The sequence below is a fragment of the Salvelinus alpinus genome, chromosome 5 (genome assembly GCF_045679555.1).
Source record: "Salvelinus alpinus chromosome 5, SLU_Salpinus.1, whole genome shotgun sequence".
Lineage (NCBI taxonomy): Eukaryota > Metazoa > Chordata > Actinopteri > Salmoniformes > Salmonidae > Salvelinus > Salvelinus alpinus.
Genome location: NC_092090.1, coordinates 4,405,526 through 4,425,304, shown reverse-complemented (window position 1 = coordinate 4,425,304; position 19,779 = coordinate 4,405,526).

Sequence of the window (19,779 nt, the reverse complement as noted above, 5' to 3'; positions counted from 1 at the left end):
TAGTGTACTACTTTAGACCAGGGCCATTTGGGACACATCCGCTGCTACCATGAATCCTTATTCCCTCTGGGATCTTCTGTGTTAACGACACACTCAAACTATAGGTTTGTGTCCCAAATTCCACCCCATTCAAGTGCCCTACATTTAAACCAGAGCCTGATAGGCCCATTTGGGACGAAGCCATCCTGTTAATTTTCTTAGAAGTCATATGCCCCTCAGCTCTGCATCACAACGGCTGTAAATTATACAAATGTTCCAGGATAAACACAAATTTTATGAAATGGAGCTGAAAAAAGCTCCATTCCCCGTGGTGTGTGACTAGCCTGCCAGCTATGGGAGACGGTTACAGAGAGAGAGAGCTGTGTGTGGGCGGAAGCACTTGGAACCGTTTGGGAGAGTGTGAGACAAGTGAGAATGGACTCTTGGCTCCGCTGAGACGAAGCAGGACAGAGAAGAGAGATGCAGAAGAACACTGGTCGTTTTTGGGTCGTTTGCTGCCTGCATGGGGGGTAGGGAGACAGGGAGACAGGGAGACAGACAGGGAGACAGACAGGGAGACAGACAGGGAGACAGACAGGGAGACAGACAGGGAGACAGGGAGACAGGGAGACAGACAGGGAGACAGGGAGACAGACAGGGAGACAGACAGGGAGACAGGGAGACAGACAGGGAGTCAGGGAGACAGACAGGCAGGGAGACAGACAGGGAGACAGGCAGGGAGACAGGGAGACAGACAGGGAGATAGGGAGACAGGCAGGGAGACAGACAGGGAGACAGACAGGGAGACAGACAGGGGGGTAGGGAGACAGACAGGGAGACAGGGAGACAGACAGGGAGACAGGCAGGGAGACAGGCAGGGAGACAGGGAGACAGGGAGACAGGCAGGGAGACAGACAGGGAGACAGACAGGGAGACAGACAGGGAGACAGGCAGGGACACAGACAGGGAGACAGGCAGGCAGGGAGGGAGGGAGAGAGGCAGGCAGGCAGGCAGGCAGGCAGGCAGGCAGGCTGGCAGGGAGGGAGGGAGGCAAGGAGACAGAAAGGCAGGCAGGCAAGGAGACAGAAAGGCAGGCAAGGAGACAGAAAGACAGGGAGACAGGCAGGCAGGGAGAAAGGCTGAGAGACAGGCAGACAAGTAGGCAGGCAGGGAGACATGCAGACAAGAAGGCAGGCAGACAGGCAGAGAGACAGGGAGGCAGGTATGGATATAGGCAGACAGGGAGACAGGCCTTTCCCTCGATCCTGACTAGTCTCCCAGTCCCTGCTGCTGAAAAACATCCCCACAGCATGATGCTGCCACCACCATGCTTCACCGTAGGGATGGTGCCAGGTTTCCTCCAGACGTGATGCTTGGCATTCAGGCCAAAGAGTTCAATCTTGGTTTCATCAGACCAGAGAATCTTGTTTCTCATGGTCTGAGAGTCCTTTAGGTGGCTTTTGGCAAACTCCAAGCAGGCTGTCATATCTTTTACTGAGGAGTGGCTTCCATCTGGCCAGTCTACCATAAAGGCCTGATTGGTGGAGTGCTGCAGAGATGGTTGTCCTTCTGGAAGGTTCTCCCATCTTCACAGAGGAGCTCTGGAGCTCTGTCAAAGTGACCATCAGATACATGGACTACACATACTGAGACAGCATCAGATACATGGTCTACACATACTGAGACAGCATCAGATACATGGTCTACACATACTGAGACAGCATCAGATACATGGTCTACACATACTGAGACAGCATCAGATACATGGTCTACACATACTGAGACAGCATCAGATACATGGTCTACACATACTGAGACAGCATCAGATACATGGTCTACACATACTGAGACAGAGAGGTGCTGTTTCCCTGTCCAGACAGCATCAGATACATGGTCTACACATACTGAGACAGAGAGGTGCTGTTTCCCTGTCCAGACAGCATCAGATACATGGTCTACACATACTGAGACAGAGAGGTGCTGTTTCCCTGTCCAGACAGCATCAGATACATGGTCTACACATACTGAGACAGAGAGGTGCTGTTTCCCTGTCCAGACAGCATCAGATACATGGTCTACACATACTGAGACAGAGAGGTGCTGTTTCCCTGTCCAGACAGCATCAGATACATGGTCTACACATACTGAGACAGAGAGGTGCTGTTTCCCTGTCCAGACAGCATCAGATACATGGTCTACACATACTGAGACAGAGAGGTGCTGTTTCAGCCACTCAGATTGGCCTCTGCATGGGGGCATCCTAATCATTAAGTCCGCCCCTGATTTAGTCATAAAGTTGATATTTTTCGATGAATGAATCCAGGCTTAATATTTGACGTACTCTGGAGGGGGGTTGGGCTTCACTAAGTGAATATGATGACATTTAGTGCTGAGGCCATGTAATTCCAGGAGCCAATGGGATCAAAGGTAGAGGAGAGGAGACAGACTGTATGACTCTGTTTATGGTGTGTAAAACCTGCCATCTAGTGGACGAGTCCGGTAGTACACTGACTTGGCACTTTTTTAAACTGTCGTTTTTCAATAATGAGTTTACAGTTTGAGAATATGACTAAAGACTATTTGGTGTTATTGTAAGTAAAGATATCCGATATTAATTAAATCACAATGACCTCTTCTATCTAGATAACAGGTCGACGAGAGGGTTTCAGAGGAATCCTCTGAGAAAGAGGCCTTGGTCTCAGCATTGACCTCCGATGTTGAAATAAAGATTTAAAGAAAATAAAACAGAACGACACAGTATTTTTCCAGTTACTGTAAAACAGATGATTATTTTCAAGGACTGAACTAATCTAGTTAGACCTCCGGGCCCTTGGTTAATAGTAGTGCACTATGTTAGAAGACACCCTTGGTTAATAGTAGTGCACTATGTAGAAGACACCCTTGGTTAATAGTAGTGCACTATGTAGAAGACACCCTTGGTTAATAGTAGTGCACTATGTAGAAGACACCCTTGGTTAATAGTAGTGCACTATGTTAGAAGACACCCTTGGTTAATAGTAGTGCACTATGTTAGAAGACACCCTTGGTTAATAGTAGTGCACTATGTTAGAAGACACCCTTGGTTAATAGTAGGGCACTATGTTAGAAGACACCCTTGGTTAATAGTAGTGCACTATGTAGAAGACACCCTTGGTTAATAGTAGTGCACTATGTTAGAAGACACCCTTGGTTAATAGTAGGGCACTATGTTAGAAGACACCCTTGGTTAATAGTAGGGCACTATGTAGAAGACACCCTTGGTTAATAGTAGTGCACTATGTTAGAAGACACCCTTGGTTAATAGTAGGGCACTATGTTAGAAGACACCCTTGGTTAATAGTAGGGCACTATGTTAGAAGACACCCTTGGTTAATAGTAGTGCACTATGTTAGAAGACAGGGTGTCATTTAGGACACACACATCCTGGCAGTAGATCTATGTAGAAGACACCCTTGGTTAATAGTAGTGCACTATGTTAGAAGACACCCTTGGTTAATAGTAGGGCACTATGTTAGAAGACACCCTTGGTTAATAGTAGTGTACTATGTTAGAAGACACCCTTGGTTAATAGTAGGGCACTATGTTAGAAGACACCCTTGGTTAATAGTAGGGCACTATGTTAGAAGACACCCTTGGTTAATAGTAGGGCACTATGTTAGAAGACACCCTTGGTTAATAGTAGTGCACTATGTTAGAAGACACCCTTGGTTAATAGTAGTGCACTATGTTAGAAGACACCCTTGGTTAATAGTAGGGCACTATGTTAGAAGACACCCTTGGTTAATAGTAGTGCACTATGTTAGAAGACACCCTTGGTTAATAGTAGTGCACTATGTTAGAAGACACCCTTGGTTAATAGTAGGGCACTATGTTAGAAGACACCCTTGGTTAATAGTAGTGCACTATGTTAGAAGACACCCTTGGTTAATAGTAGTGCCCTATGTTAGAAGACACCCTTGGTTAATAGTAGGGCACTATGTAGAAGACACCCTTGGTTAATAGTAGTGCCCTATGTTAGAAGACACCCTTGGTTTATAGTAGTGCACTATGTTAGAAGACACCCTTGGTTAATAGTAGTGCACTATGTTAGAAGACACCCTTGGTTAATAGTAGTGCACTATGTAGAAGACACCCTTGGTTAATAGTAGGGCACTATGTTAGAAGACACCCTTGGTTAATAGTAGTGCACTATGTAGAAGACACCCTTGGTTAATAGTAGTGCACTATGTAGAAGACACCCTTGGTTAATAGTAGTGCACTATGTTAGAAGACACCCTTGGTTAATAGTAGTGCACTATGTAGAAGACACCCTTGGTTAATAGTAGTGCACTATGTAGAAGACACCCTTGGTTAATAGTAGGGCACTATGTTAGAAGACACCCTTGGTTAATAGTAGTGCACTATGTTAGAAGACACCCTTGGTTAATAGTAGGGCACTATGTTAGAAGACACCCTTGGTTAATAGTAGTGCACTATGTTAGAAGACACCCTTGGTTAATAGTAGTGCACTATGTTAGAAGACACCCTTGGTTAATAGTAGGGCACTATGTTAGAAGACACCCTTGGTTAATAGTAGTGCCCTATGTTAGAAGACACCCTTGGTTAATAGTAGGGCACTATGTTAGAAGACACCCTTGGTTAATAGTAGTGCACTATGTTAGAAGACACCCTTGGTTAATAGTAGTGCACTATGTAGAAGACACCCTTGGTTAATAGTAGTGCACTATGTTAGAAGACACCCTTGGTTAATAGTAGGGCACTATGTAGAAGACACCCTTGGTTAATAGTAGTGCACTATGTAGAAGACACCCTTGGTTAATAGTAGTGCACTATGTAGAAGACACCCTTGGTTAATAGTAGTGCACTATGTAGAAGACACCCTTGGTTAATAGTAGTGCACTATGTTAGAAGACACCCTTGGTTAATAGTAGTGCACTATGTAGAAGACACCCTTGGTTAATAGTAGTGCACTATGTAGAAGACACCCTTGGTTAATAGTAGGGCACTATGTAGAAGACACCCTTGGTTAATAGTAGTGCACTATGTTAGAAGACACCCTTGGTTAATAGTAGTGCACTATGTTAGAAGACACCCTTGGTTAATAGTAGTGCACTATGTAGAAGACACCCTTGGTTAATAGTAGGGCACTATGTAGAAGACACCCTTGGTTAATAGTAGTGCACTATGTTAGAAGACACCCTTGGTTAATAGTAGGGCACTATGTAGAAGACACCCTTGGTTAATAGTAGGGCACTATGTTAGAAGACACCCTTGGTTAATAGTAGGGCACTATGTTAGAAGACACCCTTGGTTAATAGTAGTGCACTATGTTAGAAGACACCCTTGGTTAATAGTAGTGCACTATGTTAGAAGACACCCTTGGTTAATAGTAGTGCACTATGTAGAAGACACCCTTGGTTAATAGTAGTGCACTATGTAGAAGACACCCTTGGTTAATAGTAGTGCACTATGTTAGAAGACACCCTTGGTTAATAGTAGTGCACTATGTAGAAGACACCCTTGGTTAATAGTAGTGCACTATGTAGAAGACACCCTTGGTTAATAGTAGGGCACTATGTAGAAGACACCCTTGGTTAATAGTAGTGCACTATGTTAGAAGACACCCTTGGTTAATAGTAGTGCACTATGTTAGAAGACACCCTTGGTTAATAGTAGTGCACTATGTAGAAGACACCCTTGGTTAATAGTAGGGCACTATGTAGAAGACACCCTTGGTTAATAGTAGTGCACTATGTTAGAAGACACCCTTGGTTAATAGTAGGGCACTATGTAGAAGACACCCTTGGTTAATAGTAGTGCACTATGTTAGAAGACACCCTTGGTTAATAGTAGTGCACTATGTTAGAAGACACCCTTGGTTAATAGTAGGGCACTATGTTAGAAGACACCCTTGGTTAATAGTAGGGCACTATGTAGAAGACACCCTTGGTTAATAGTAGGGCACTATGTTAGAAGACACCCTTGGTTAATAGTAGGGCACTATGTAGAAGACACCCTTGGTTAATAGTAGGGCACTATGTAGAAGACACCCTTGGTTAATACTAGTGCACTATGTTAGAAGACACCCTTGGTTAATAGTAGGGCACTATGTAGAAGACACCCTTGGTTAATAGTAGTGCACTATGTAGAAGACACCCTTGGTTAATACTAGTGCACTATGTTAGAAGACACCCTTGGTTAATAGTAGGGCACTATGTAGAAGACACCCTTGGTTAATAGTAGTGCACTATGTAGAAGACACCCTTGGTTAATAGTAGGGCACTATGTTAGAAGACACCCTTGGTTAATAGTAGGGCACTATGTTAGAAGACACCCTTGGTTAATAGTAGGGCACTATGTAGAAGACACCCTTGGTTAATAGTAGTGCACTATGTAGAAGACACCCTTGGTTAATAGTAGGGCACTATGTTAGAAGACACCCTTGGTTAATAGTAGTGCACTATGTAGAAGACACCCTTGGTTAATAGTAGTGCACTATGTAGAAGACACCCTTGGTTAATAGTAGTGCACTATGTTAGAAGACACCCTTGGTTAATAGTAGTGCACTATGTTAGAAGACACCCTTGGTTAATAGTAGTGCACTATGTTAGAAGACACCCTTGGTTAATAGTAGTGCACTATGTTAGAAGACACCCTTGGTTAATAGTAGTGCCCTATGTTAGAAGACACCCTTGGTTAATAGTAGTGCCCTATGTTAGAAGACACCCTTGGTTAATAGTAGTGCACTATGTTAGAAGACACCCTTGGTTAATAGTAGTGCACTATGTAGAAGACAGGGTGTCATTTGGGACACAAGCATTCCTGGCAGTAGATCTGGGTCACTACTCTACATACTGTACCAGATGAGACACACAGCACCACACAGCACCACACAGCACCACACCACACAGCACCACACAGCACCACACACACACACAGCACCACACAGCACCACACACCACACAGCACCACACAGCACCACACCACACCACACAGCACAGCACCACACAGCACCACACAGCACCACACAGCACCACACCACACAGCACCACACTACACAGCACCACACAGCACCACACAGCACCACACAGCACCACACAGCACCACACAGCACAGCACCACACAGCACCACACCACACAGCACCACACAGCACCACACAGCACCACACAGCACACAGCACACACACCACACAGCACCACACAGCACCACACAGCACCACACAGCACAGCACCACACAGCACCACACAGCACCACACAGCACCACACAGCACCACACAGCACACACCACACAGCACCACACAGCACCACACCACACAGCACCACACTACACAGCACCACACCACACACCACCACACAGCACAGCACCACACAGCACCACACCACACAGCACCACACAGCACCACACAGCACAGCACCACACAGCACCACACAGCACAGCACCTCACAGCACCACACAGCACCACACCACACAGCACCACACCACACAGCACCACACAGCACCACACAGCACCACACAGCACAGCACCACACAGCAGCACACAGCACCACACCACACAGCACCACACAGCACCACACAGCACCACACAGCACCACACAGCACCACACCACACAGCACCACACTACACAGCACCACACAGCACCACACAGCACCACACATCACCACACAGCACAGCACCACACAGCACCACACCACACCACACAGCACCACACAGCACCACACAGCACCAGCACAGCACCACACAGCACCACACAACACCACACAGCACCACACAGCACCACACAGCACCACACAACACCACACAGCACCACACAGCACCACACAGCACCACACCACACAGCACCACACAGCACCACACCACACCACACAGCACCACACAGCACCACACTACACAGCACCACACCACACAGCACCACACAGCACCACACAGCACAGCACCACACAGCACCACACAGCACCACACAGCACCACACCACACAGCACCACACAGTACCACACAGCACAGCACAGCACCACACAGCACCACACAGCACAGCACCACACAGCACCACACAGCACCACACCACACAGCACCACACAGCACCACACAGCACCACACCACACAGCACCACACAGCACAGCACCACACCACACAGCACCACACAGCACCACACCACACAGCACCACACAGCACACACACCACACAGCACCACACAGCAGGACAATAAGACATACAGTTGGAGTCGGTAGTTTACATACACTTAGGTTGGAGTCATTAAAACTAGTTTTTCAACCACTCCACACATTTCTTGTTAACAAACTATAGTTTTGGCAAGTCGGTTAGGACATCTACTTTGTGCATGACACAAGTCATTTTTCCAACAATTGTTTACAGACAGATGATTTCACTTATAATTCACTGTATCACAATTCCAGTGGGTCAGAAGTTTACATACACTAAGTTGACTGTGCCTTTAAACAGCTTGGAAAATTACAGAAAATTATGTCATGGCTTTAGAAGCTCCTGATAGGCTAATTTGCCCTTATTTGAGTCAATTGGAGGTGTACCTGTGGATGTATTTCAAGACCTACCTTCAGACTCAGTGCCTCTTTGCTTGACATCATGGGAAAATCAAAAGAAATCAGCCAAGACCTCAGAAAAAAAAATCGGAGACCTCCACAAGTCTGGGTCATCCTTGGGAGCAATTTCCAAAGGCCTGAAGGTACCACGTTCATCTGTACAAACAATAGTACGCAAGTATAAACACCATGGGACCACCAAGGCCGCTCAGCAAGGAAGAAGCCACTGCTCCAAAACCGCCAAAAAAAAGCCAGACTACGGTTTGCAACTGCACATGGGGACAAAGATCGTACTTTTTGGAGAAATGTCCTCTGGTCTGATGAAACAAAAATATAACTGTTTGGCCATAATGGCCGTCGTTATGTTTGGAGGAAAAAGGGGGAGTCTTGCAAGCCGAAGAACACCATCCCAACCGTGAAGCACGGGGGTGGCAGCATCATGTTTTGGGGGTGCTTTGCTGCAGGAGGGACTGGTGCACTTCACAAAATAGATGGCATCATGAGGGAGGAAAATTATGTGGATATATTGAAGCAACATCTCAAGACATCAGTCAGGAAGTTAAAGCTTGGTCGCAAATGGGTCTTCCAAATGGACAATGACCCCAAGCATACTTCCAAAGTTGTGGCAAAATGGCTTATGGACAACAAAGTCAAGGTATTGGAGTAGCCATCACAAAGCCCTGACCTCAATCCTATAGAAAATTTGTGGGCAGAACTGAAAAAAGCGTGTGCGAGCAAAGAGGCCTACAAACCTGACTCAGTTACACCAGCTCTGTCAGGAGGAATGGGCCAAAATACACCAAACTTATTGTGGAAGGCTACCCGAAACGTTTGAACCAAGTTAAACAATTTAAAGGCAATGCTACCAAATACTAATTGAGTGTACTGTGGCAGACATGGGGGTTTGGTTAAGAGTAGGATTAGCTCGGTTTCAAGGGTGTTTATTTAAATAATAAATCAAAAAGAAAAGGATAGGTCTCCCCCATGAGACCCTCTCTGGGAGACCCTCTCTGGGACACCGTCTCTGGGAGACCCTCTCTGGGATACCCTCTCTGGGAGACCCTCTCTGGGATACCGTCTTCTGGGCTCCGGGCCTTGCTGTATCCTGTCAGGCACAAAAACTGAACTCCCTCCTCATACCTCTGCAACCGTCCCCAACTATATGGGAGTCCTTTCCTCCGCCAGTCTCTCCCCTGTGTGCTGCCCTTCTGGCAGCTTTATGAGCCATGTACAGCTGGTGAGCAATCAGCCCTTGATTACTCACCAATCCCCAATCAGCACCAATTAGTCCTGGCCGGAGAGCCCGTCGAGACCTGGCCCGTCCAGCAGATGGAGCCATCACCTCGTGATGAAGACTCCGTCTGTCACCAGGCCTCGAAGAGTCTCCCCCTGGTGGCTGACCAGCTGAACGCCACAGTACGTAAACTTCTCACCCACTGGGAATGTGATGAAAGAAATAAAAGTTGAAATAAATCATACTCTCTACTATTATTCTGACATTTCACATTCTTAAAATAAAAGTGGTGATCCTAACTGAACTAAGACAGGGAATTTTTACTAGGATTAAATGTCAGGAATTGTGAAGAAATTAGTTTAAATGTATTTGGCTAAGGTGTATGTAAACTTCAGACTTCAACTGTATATGCTGAGACCTATATGCTGAAGGAGAGACTGTCCCCTCCTACAGTAGACAGGTCTTATTGTCCTATTAGTGAGAGACTGTCCCCTCCTACAGTAGACAGGTCTTATTGTCCTGTTAGTGAGAGACTGTCCTCCCCTACAGTAGACAGGTCTTATTGTCCTGTTAGTGAGAGACTGTCCCCTCCTACAGTAGACAGGTCTTATTGTCTTGTTAGTGAGAGACTGTCCTCTCCTACAGTAGACAGGTCTTATTGTCCTGTTAGTGAGAGACTGTCCTCTCCTACAGTAGACAGGTCTTATTGTCCTGTTAGTGAGAGACTGTCCCCTCCTACAGTAGACAGGTCTTATTGTCCTGTTAGTGAGAGACTGTCCTCTCCTACAGTAGACAGGTCTTATTGTCCTGTTAGTGAGAGACTGTCCCCTCCTACAGTAGACAGGTCTTATTGTCCTAGTGAGAGACTGTCCCCTCCTACAGTAGACAGGTCTTATTGTCCTGTTAGTGAGAGACTGTTCTCTCCTACAGTAGACAGGTCTTATTGTCCTGTTAGTGAGAGACTGTCCCCTCCTACAGTAGACAGGTCTTATTGTCCTGTTAGTGAGAGACTGTCCCCTCCTACAGTAGACAGGTCTTATTGTCCTGTTAGTGAGAGACTGCCCTCTCCTACAGTAGACAGGTCTTATTGTCCTGTTAGTGAGAGACTGTCCTCTCCTACAGTAGACAGGTCTTATTGTCCTGTTAGTGAGAGACTGTCCCCCCCTACAGTAGACAGGTCTTATTGTCCTGTTAGTGAGAGACTGTCCTCTCCTACAGTAGACAGGTCTTATTGTCCTGTTAGTGAGAGACTGTCCCCTCCTACAGTAGACAGGTCTTATTGTCCTGTTAGTGAGAGACTGTCCTCTCCTACAGTAGACAGGTCTTATTGTCCTGTTAGTGAGAGACTGTCCCCTCCTACAGTAGACAGGTCGTATTGTCCTGTTAGTGAGAGACTGTCCTCCCCTACAGTAGACAGGTCTTATTGTCCTGTTAGTGAGAGACTGTCCTCCCCTACAGTAGACAGGTCTTATTGTCCTGTTAGTGAGAGACTGTCCCCTCCTACAGTAGATAGGTCTTATTGTCCTGTTAGTGAGAGATTGTCCCCTCCTACAGTAGACAGGTCTTATTGTCCTGTTAGTGAGAGACTGTCCTCCCCTACAGTAGACAGGTCTTATTGTCCTGTTAGTGAGAGACTGTCCCCTCCTACAGTAGACAGGTCGTATTGTCCTGTTAGTGAGAGACTGTCCTCCCCTACAGTAGACAGGTCTTATTGTCCTGTTAGTGAGAGACTGTCCTCCCCTACAGTAGACAGGTCTTATTGTCCTGTTAGTGAGAGACTGTCCCCTCCTACAGTAGACAGGTCGTATTGTCCTGTTAGTGAGAGACTGTCCTCCCCTACAGTAGACAGGTCTTATTGTCCTGTTAGTGAGAGACTGTCCTCCCCTACAGTAGACAGGTCTTATTGTCCTGTTAGTGAGAGACTGTCCCCTCCTACAGTAGACAGGTCTTATTGTCCTGTTAGTGAGAGATTGTCCCCTCCTACAGTAGACAGGTCTTATTGTCCTGTTAGTGAGAGACTGTCCCCTCCTGCAGTAGACAGGTCTTATTGTCCTGTTAGTGAGAGACTGTCCTCTCCTACAGTAGACAGGTCTTATTGTCCTGTTAGTGAGAGACTGTCCTCTCCTACAGTAGACAGGTCTTATTGTCCTGTTAGTGAGAGACTGTCCTCTCCTACAGTAGACAGGTCATATATAGTGAGAGACTGTCCCCTCCTACAGTAGACAGGTCTTATTGTCCTGTTAGTGAGAGACTGTCCTCTCCTACAGTAGACAGGTCTTATTGTCCTGTTAGTGAGAGACTGTCCTCTCCTACAGTAGACAGGTCTTATTGTCCTGTTAGTGAGAGACTGTCCCCTCCTACAGTAGACAGGTCTTATTGTCCTGTTAGTGAGAGACTGTCCCCTCCTACAGTAGACAGGTCTTATTGTCCTGTTAGTGAGAGACTGTCCCCTCCTACAGTAGACAGGTCTTATTGTCCTGTTAGTGAGAGACTGTCCCCTCCTACAGTAGACAGGTCTTATTGTCCTGTTAGTGAGAGACTGTCCCCTCCTACAGTAGACAGGTCTTATTGTCCTGTTAGTGAGAGACTGTCCTCTCCTACAGTAGACAGGTCTTATTGTCCTGTTAGTGAGAGACTGTCCTCTCCTGCTGCTGGCACTGAGACAAATAATAATTCAGTATTCGTTCCTAATGGCACCCTATTCCCTATGTAGTGCACTACTTTTTGACCAGGACCCTGTAAAAAGTAGTGCAGTATATAAGGATTAGGGTGGCGTTTGGGAAGCAGACATTGAATGTCCACGCCAGGCCTTTGTATCTCATCATCATATGGACACAATGCCTCTATTATCACGATGAGCACAAAGCCAAAGGGAAGGTTACTGTGTGTGTGTGTGTGTGTGTGTGTGTGTGTGTGTGTGTGTGTGTGTGTGTGTGTGTGTGTGTGTGTGTGTGTGTGTGTGTGTGTGTGTGTGTGTGTGTGTGTGTGTGTGTGTGTGTGTGTGTGTGTGTGTGTGTGTGTGTGTGTGTGTGTGTGTGTGTGTGAAGTGTGTGTGTGTGTGTGTGTAATAACAACTGCTGCAACAGTGTATTTGATCCAGATAGTGTTGGTGTGGGAGTTGAAACAGTCGGAAGTGATATACAGTGGCTCCCCAGTGGGTTGCATGGCAGGAGACTGTGTGTGTGTGTGTGTGTGTGTGTGTGTGTGTGTGTGTGTGTGTGTGTGTGTGTGTGTGTGTGTGTGTGTGTGTGTGTGTGTGTGTGTGTGTGTGTGTGTGTGTGTGTGTGTGTGTGTGTGTGTGTGTGTGTGTGTGTGTGTGTGTGTGTGTGTGTGTGTGTAGGGGTCAGCTATCTGGTCTTCGTCTAGATTCCCTCTCTCAGTGTACCTCGGCAGCGTCTGATGTTGAAACGATCTGATGTCGGGATGTCGTGACAAGCCGTGTCGGGGGGGTTTACGTTGCTGCTCGAAGGACACCGCTGCTGAAGTCAACTGGCACGTTATCAGACGTTGCTTCACAACTACGGGGTTACGCAAGGGTCAAACAACAAGTTCACCGGATAACAGAACAGAAAGCTAATAAATAATAAAAGGCAAGATAATACTAACCAATTTAATAATCCTATATTTGTCCCTGGAGTGGTGTGCTTTCTGTCGTGGCGTAACGACACACGATAGACTCCTGACATGTGGGCCGTTGTGGACACGGGTCCTTACTCAACCTACAGAAGGTCAGTCTCGACAGGCCCGATAGGTTAGATAAATCCTGCCTTAGACAGGAGCACTCACTCTGGGTCGGGAGGCCGATAGGTTAGATAAATCCTGCCTTAGACAGGAGCACTCACTCTGGGTCGGGAGGCCGATAGGTTAGATAAATCCTGCCTTAGACAGGAGCACTCACTCTGGGTCGACAAGGCCGATAGGTTAGATAAATCCTGCCTTAGACAGGAGCACTCACTCTGGGTCGACAAGGCCGATAGGTTAGATAAATCCTGCCTTAGACAGGAGCACTCACTCTGGGTCGACAGGCCCAAAAGGTTAGATAAATCCTGCCTTAGACAGGAGCACTCACTCTGGGTCGACAGGCCCGATAGGTTAGATAAATCCTGCCTTAGACAGGAGCACTCACTCTGGTTCGACAGGCCCGATAGGTTAGATAAATCCTGCCTTAGACAGGAGCACTCACTCTGGGTCGGGAGGCCGATAGGTTAGATAAATCCTGCCTTAGACAGGAGCACTCACTCTGGGTCGACAGGCCCGATAGGTTAGATAAATCCTGCCTTAGACAGGAGCACTCACTCTGGGTCGACAGGGCCGATAGGTTAGATAAATCCTGCCTTAGACAGGAGCACTCACTCTGGGTCGACAGGGCCGATAGGTTAGATAAATCCTGCCTTAGACAGGAGCACTCACTCTGGGTCGGGAGGCCGATAGGTTAGATAAATCCTGCCTTAGACAGGAGCACTCACTCTGGGTCGACAGGCCGATAGGTTAGATAAATCCTGCCTTAGACAGGAGCACTCACTCTGGGTCGACAGGCCGATAGGTTAGATAAATCCTGCCTTAGACAGGAGCACTCACTCTGGGTCGGGAGGCCGATAGGTTAGATAAATCCTGCCTTAGACAGGAGCACTCACTCTGGGTCGGGAGGCCGATAGGTTAGATAAATCCTGCCTTAGACAGGAGCACTCACTCTGGGTCGGGAGGCCGATAGGTTAGATAAATCCTGCCTTAGACAGGAGCACTCACTCTGGGTCGGGAGGCCGATAGGTTAGATAAATCCTGCCTTAGACAGGAGCACTCACTCTGGGTCGGGAGGCCGATAGGTTAGATAAATCCTGCCTTAGACAGGAGCACTCACTCTGGGTCGACAGGGCCGATAGGTTAGATAAATCCTGCCTTAGACAGGAGCACTCACTCTGGGTCGGGAGGCCGATAGGTTAGATAAATCCTGCCTTAGACAGGAGCACTCACTCTGGGTCGACAGGCCCGATAGGTTAGATAAATCCTGCCTTAGACAGGAGCACTCACTCTGGGTCGACAGGCCGATAGGTTAGATAAATCCTGCCTTAGACAGGAGCACTCACTCTGGGTCGGGAGGCCGATAGGTTAGATAAATCCTGCCTTAGACAGGAGCACTCACTCTGGGTCGGGAGGCCGATAGGTTAGATAAATCCTGCCTTAGACAGGAGCACTCACTCTGGGTCGACAGGGCCGATAGGTTAGATAAATCCTGCCTTAGACAGGAGCACTCACTCTGGGTCGGGAGGCCCGATAGGTTAGATAAATCCTGCCTTAGACAGGAGCACTCACTCTGGGTCGGGAACCTCCTGGTCAAACGATGTGTTCCAAATGGAACCCTATTCCCTTTATAGTGCAGGACCCATATGGTTCTGGTCTAAAGTAGTGCACTATATAGGGAATAGGGAGCCATAGGGCCCTGATCTAAAGTAGTGCACTATATAGGGAATAGGGAGCCATTCTCTGGTGTTCATCGAGTTACAGTGAACCAATTAGACCCTCTGTGTTAGATAAGGTGACAGCAATGCCTCTGTAGACGGCAAGCTGGAACAACACGCCTGACACCAACAGGCTCCAGAACAGCTCCTATCCCCAGGCCATAAGACTAGATAACATGACTACAGACTATCTGCACTGATCCTGGAACTGTCCCTGTAGATAAATACACCAACAGGCTCCAGAACAGCTCCTATCCCCAGGCCATAAGACTGCTGAATAGATAACATGACTACAGACTATATAACTACTGACCCTGGAACTGTCCCTGTAGATAAATACACCAACAGGCTCCAGAACAGCTCCTATCCCCAGGCCATAAGACTGCTGAATAGATAACATGACTACAGACTATATAACTACTGACCCTGGAACTGTCCCTGTATATAACTACACCAACAGGCTCCAGAACAGCTCCTATCCCCAGGCCATAAGACTAGATAACATGACTACATACTATCTGCACTGATCCTGGAACTGTCCCTGTAGATAGCTACTGACCCTGGAACTGTCCCTGTATATAGCTACTGACCCTGGAACTGTCCCTGTATATAGCTACTGACCCTGGAACTGTCCCTGTATATAGTTACTGACCCTGGAACTGTCCCTGTAGATAACTACTGACCCTGGAACTGTCCCTGTAGATAACTACTGACCCTGGAACTGACCCTGTAGATAGCTACTGACCCTGGAACTGTCCCTGTAGATAACTACTGACCCTGGAACTGTCCCTGTAGATAACTACTGACCCTGGAACTGTCCCTGTAGATAACTACTGACCCTGGAACTGACCCTGTAGATAGCTACTGACCCTGGAACTGTCCCTGTAGATAACTACTGACCCTGGAACTGTCCCTGTAGATAACTACTGACCCTGGAACTGTCCCTGTATATAGTTACTGACCCTGGAACTGACCCTGTATATAACTACTGACCCTGTATATAGATACTGACCCTGTATATAACTACTGTCCCTGTATATAACTACTGACCCTGGAACTGACTCTGTATATAACTACTGACCCTGGAACTGTCCCTGTATATAGTTACTGACCCTGGAACTGACCCTGTATATAACTACTGACCCTGTATATAGATACTGACCCTGTATATAACTACTGTCCCTGTATATAGCTACTGACCCTGTATATAACTACTGACCCTGGAACTGTCCCTGTATATAGCTACTGACCCTGGAACTGACCCTGTATATAACTACTGACCCTGGAACTGACTCTGTATATAACTACTGACCCTGGAACTGACCCTGTATATAGCTACTGACCCTGGAACTGACCCTGTATATAGCTACTGACCCTGGAACTGACCCTGTATATAGCTACTGACCCTGGAACTGTCCCTGTATATAGCTACTGACCCTGTATATAGCTACTGACCCTGTATATAACTACTGACCCTGGAACTGTCCCTGTATATAGCTACTGACCCTGGAACTGACTCTGTATATAACTACTGACCCTGGAACTGACCCTGTATATAGCTACTGACCCTGGAACTGACCCTGTATATAGCTACTGACCCTGGAACTGACCCTGTATATAGCTACTGACCCTGGAACTGACTCTGTATATAGTTACTGACCCTGGAACTGTCCCTGTATATAGCTACTGACCCTGGAACTGACCCTGTATATAGCTACTGACCCTGGAACTGACTCTGTATATAGCTACTGACCCTGTATATAGCTACTGACCCTGGAACTGACCCTGTATATAGCTACTGACCCTGGAACTGACTCTGTATATAGCTACTGACCCTGGAACTGACCCTGTATATAGCTACTGATCCTGGAACTGACCCTGGATATAACTACTGACCCTGGAACTGACCCTGTATATAGCTACTGACCCTGGAACTGACCCTGGATATAACTACTGACCCTGGAACTGACCCTGTATATAGCTACTGATCCTGGAACTGTCCCTGTATATAGCTACTGACCCTGGAACTGACCCTGTATATAACTACTGACCCTGGAACTGACCCTGTATATAGCTACTGACCCTGTATATAGCTACTGACCCTGTATATAGCTACTGACCCTGGAACTGTCCCTGTATATAACTACTGACCCTGGAACTGACCCTGTATATAGCTACTGACCCTGGAACTGACTCTGTATATAGCTACTGACCCTGGAACTGTCCCTGTATATAACTACTGACCCTGGAACTGACCCTGCTACTGACCCTGTATATAGCTACTGATCCTGGAACTGTCCCTGTATATAGCTACTGACCCTGGAACTGTCCCTGTATATAGCTACTGACCCTGGAACTGTCCCTGTCTATAGATACTGACCCTGGAACTGTCCCGGTATATAACTACTGACCCTGGAACTGTCCCGGTATATAACTACTGACCCTGGAACTGTCCCGGTATATAACTACTGACCCTGGAACTGTCCCGGTATATAACTACTGACCCTGGAACTGTCCCGGTATATAACTACTGACCCTGGAACTGTCCCTGTATATAACTACTGATCCTGGAACTGTCCCTGTATATAACTACTGACCCTGGAACTGACCCTGTATATAGCTACTGACCCTGTATATAACTACTGACCCTGGAACTGTCCCTGTATATAGCTACTGACCCTGGAACTGACCCTGTATATAACTACTGACCCTGGAACTGACCCTGTATATAACTACTGACCCTGGAACTGTCCCTGTATATAGCTACTGACCCTGGAACTGACCCTGTATATAACTACTGACCCTGGAACTGACCCTGTATATAGCTACTGACCCTGGAACTGACCCTGTATATAGCTACTGACCCTGGAACTGTCCCTGTATATAACTACTGACCCTGGAACTGACCCTGTATATAACTACTGACCCTGGAACTGGAACTAGTGCTGTTGCTCATTATCCTCCAGGCCTCACAGGACATGTCCTACTTCTGTCCCAAATAGCATCATATTCCCTGTATAGTGCACTGCTATTGACCAGAGTAGAATAAAGGTTGTGATTTGAGACTCAGCCTATGCTGAAGCTGTTCAGAGTGCAGAGTTGACCTACCTCCTGATCTGGTTTCCTGGTGAAGCGACAGGACAGAGAGGAGCTGCTGGGCTTGTAGAGGAGAGCAGCACGGACAAACTCATCCCTCTCCCTCTCCCTCTCCCTCTCCCTCTCTCGGTGATGGTGGGGTCCAGAATCAACTCCAGGGCATCTGGACACAGTGGACAGGGCAGGGTTAGAGCAGTGAGAATAAGATAGTCATGGTAGTAAAACATGTAGGTTTGAGAGACATGACCTGAATGCATCCAAGGGGCTGATATAGTGCACTAAAATAGATAATAGGGTGCCCTTTGGGATGCTGGCTATCTCCTGAGTGCGTTACAGGGAAGTTAGGGTCATGGCTATCTCCTGTCTTACGGGGCAGTTAGGGTCATGGCTATCTCCTGAGTGTGTTACAGGGCAGTTAGGGTCATGGCTATCTCCTGAGTGTGTTACAGGGCAGTTAGGGTCATGGCTATCTCCTGTCTTACGGGGCAGTTAGGGTCATGGCTATCTCCTGAGTGTGTTACGGGGCAGTTAGGGTCATGGCTATCTCCTGAGTGTGTTACAGGGCAGTTAGGGTCATGGCTATCTCCTGAGTGTGTTACAGGGCAGTTAGGGTCATGGCTATCTCCTGTCTTACAGGGCAGTTAGGGTCATGGCTATCTCCTGTCTTACAGGGCAGTTAGGATCATGGCTATCTCCTGAGTGTGTTACAGGGCAGTTAGGGTCACGGCTATCTCCTGAGTGTGTTACGGGGCAGTTAGGGTCATGGCTATCTCCTGAGTGTGTTACAGGGCAGTTAGGGTCACGGCTATCTCCTGAGTGTGTTACGGGGCAGTTAGGGTCATGGCTATCTCCTGAGTGTGTTACAGGGCAGTTAGGGTCATGGCTATCTCCTGAGTGTGTTACGGGGCAGTTAGGGTCATGGCTATCTCCTGAGTGTGTTACAGGGCAGTTAGGGTCATGGCTATCTCCTGAGTGTGTTACAGGGCAGTTAGGGTCATGGCTATCTCCTGAGTGTGTTACAGGGCAGTTAGGGTCATGGCTATCTCCTGAGTGTATTACAGGGCAGTTAGGGTCATGGCTATCTCCTGAGTGTGTTACAGGGCAGTTAGGGTCATGGCTATCTCCTGTGTTACAGGGCAGTTAGGGTCATGGCTATCTCCTGAGTGTGTTACAGGGCAGTTAGGGTCATGGCTATCTCCTGTCTTACAGGGCAGTTAGGGTCATGGCTATCTCCTGAGTGTGTTACAGGGCAGTTAGGGTCATGGCTATCTCCTGAGTGTGTTACAGGGCAGTCAGGGTCATGGCTATCTCCTGTGTTACAGGGCAGTTAGGGTCATGGCTATCTCCTGTCTTAAAGGGCAGTTAGGGTCATGGCTATCTCCTGAGTGCGTTACAGGGCAGTTAGGGTCATGGCTATCTCCTGTCTTACAGGGCAGTTAGGGTCATGGCTATCTCC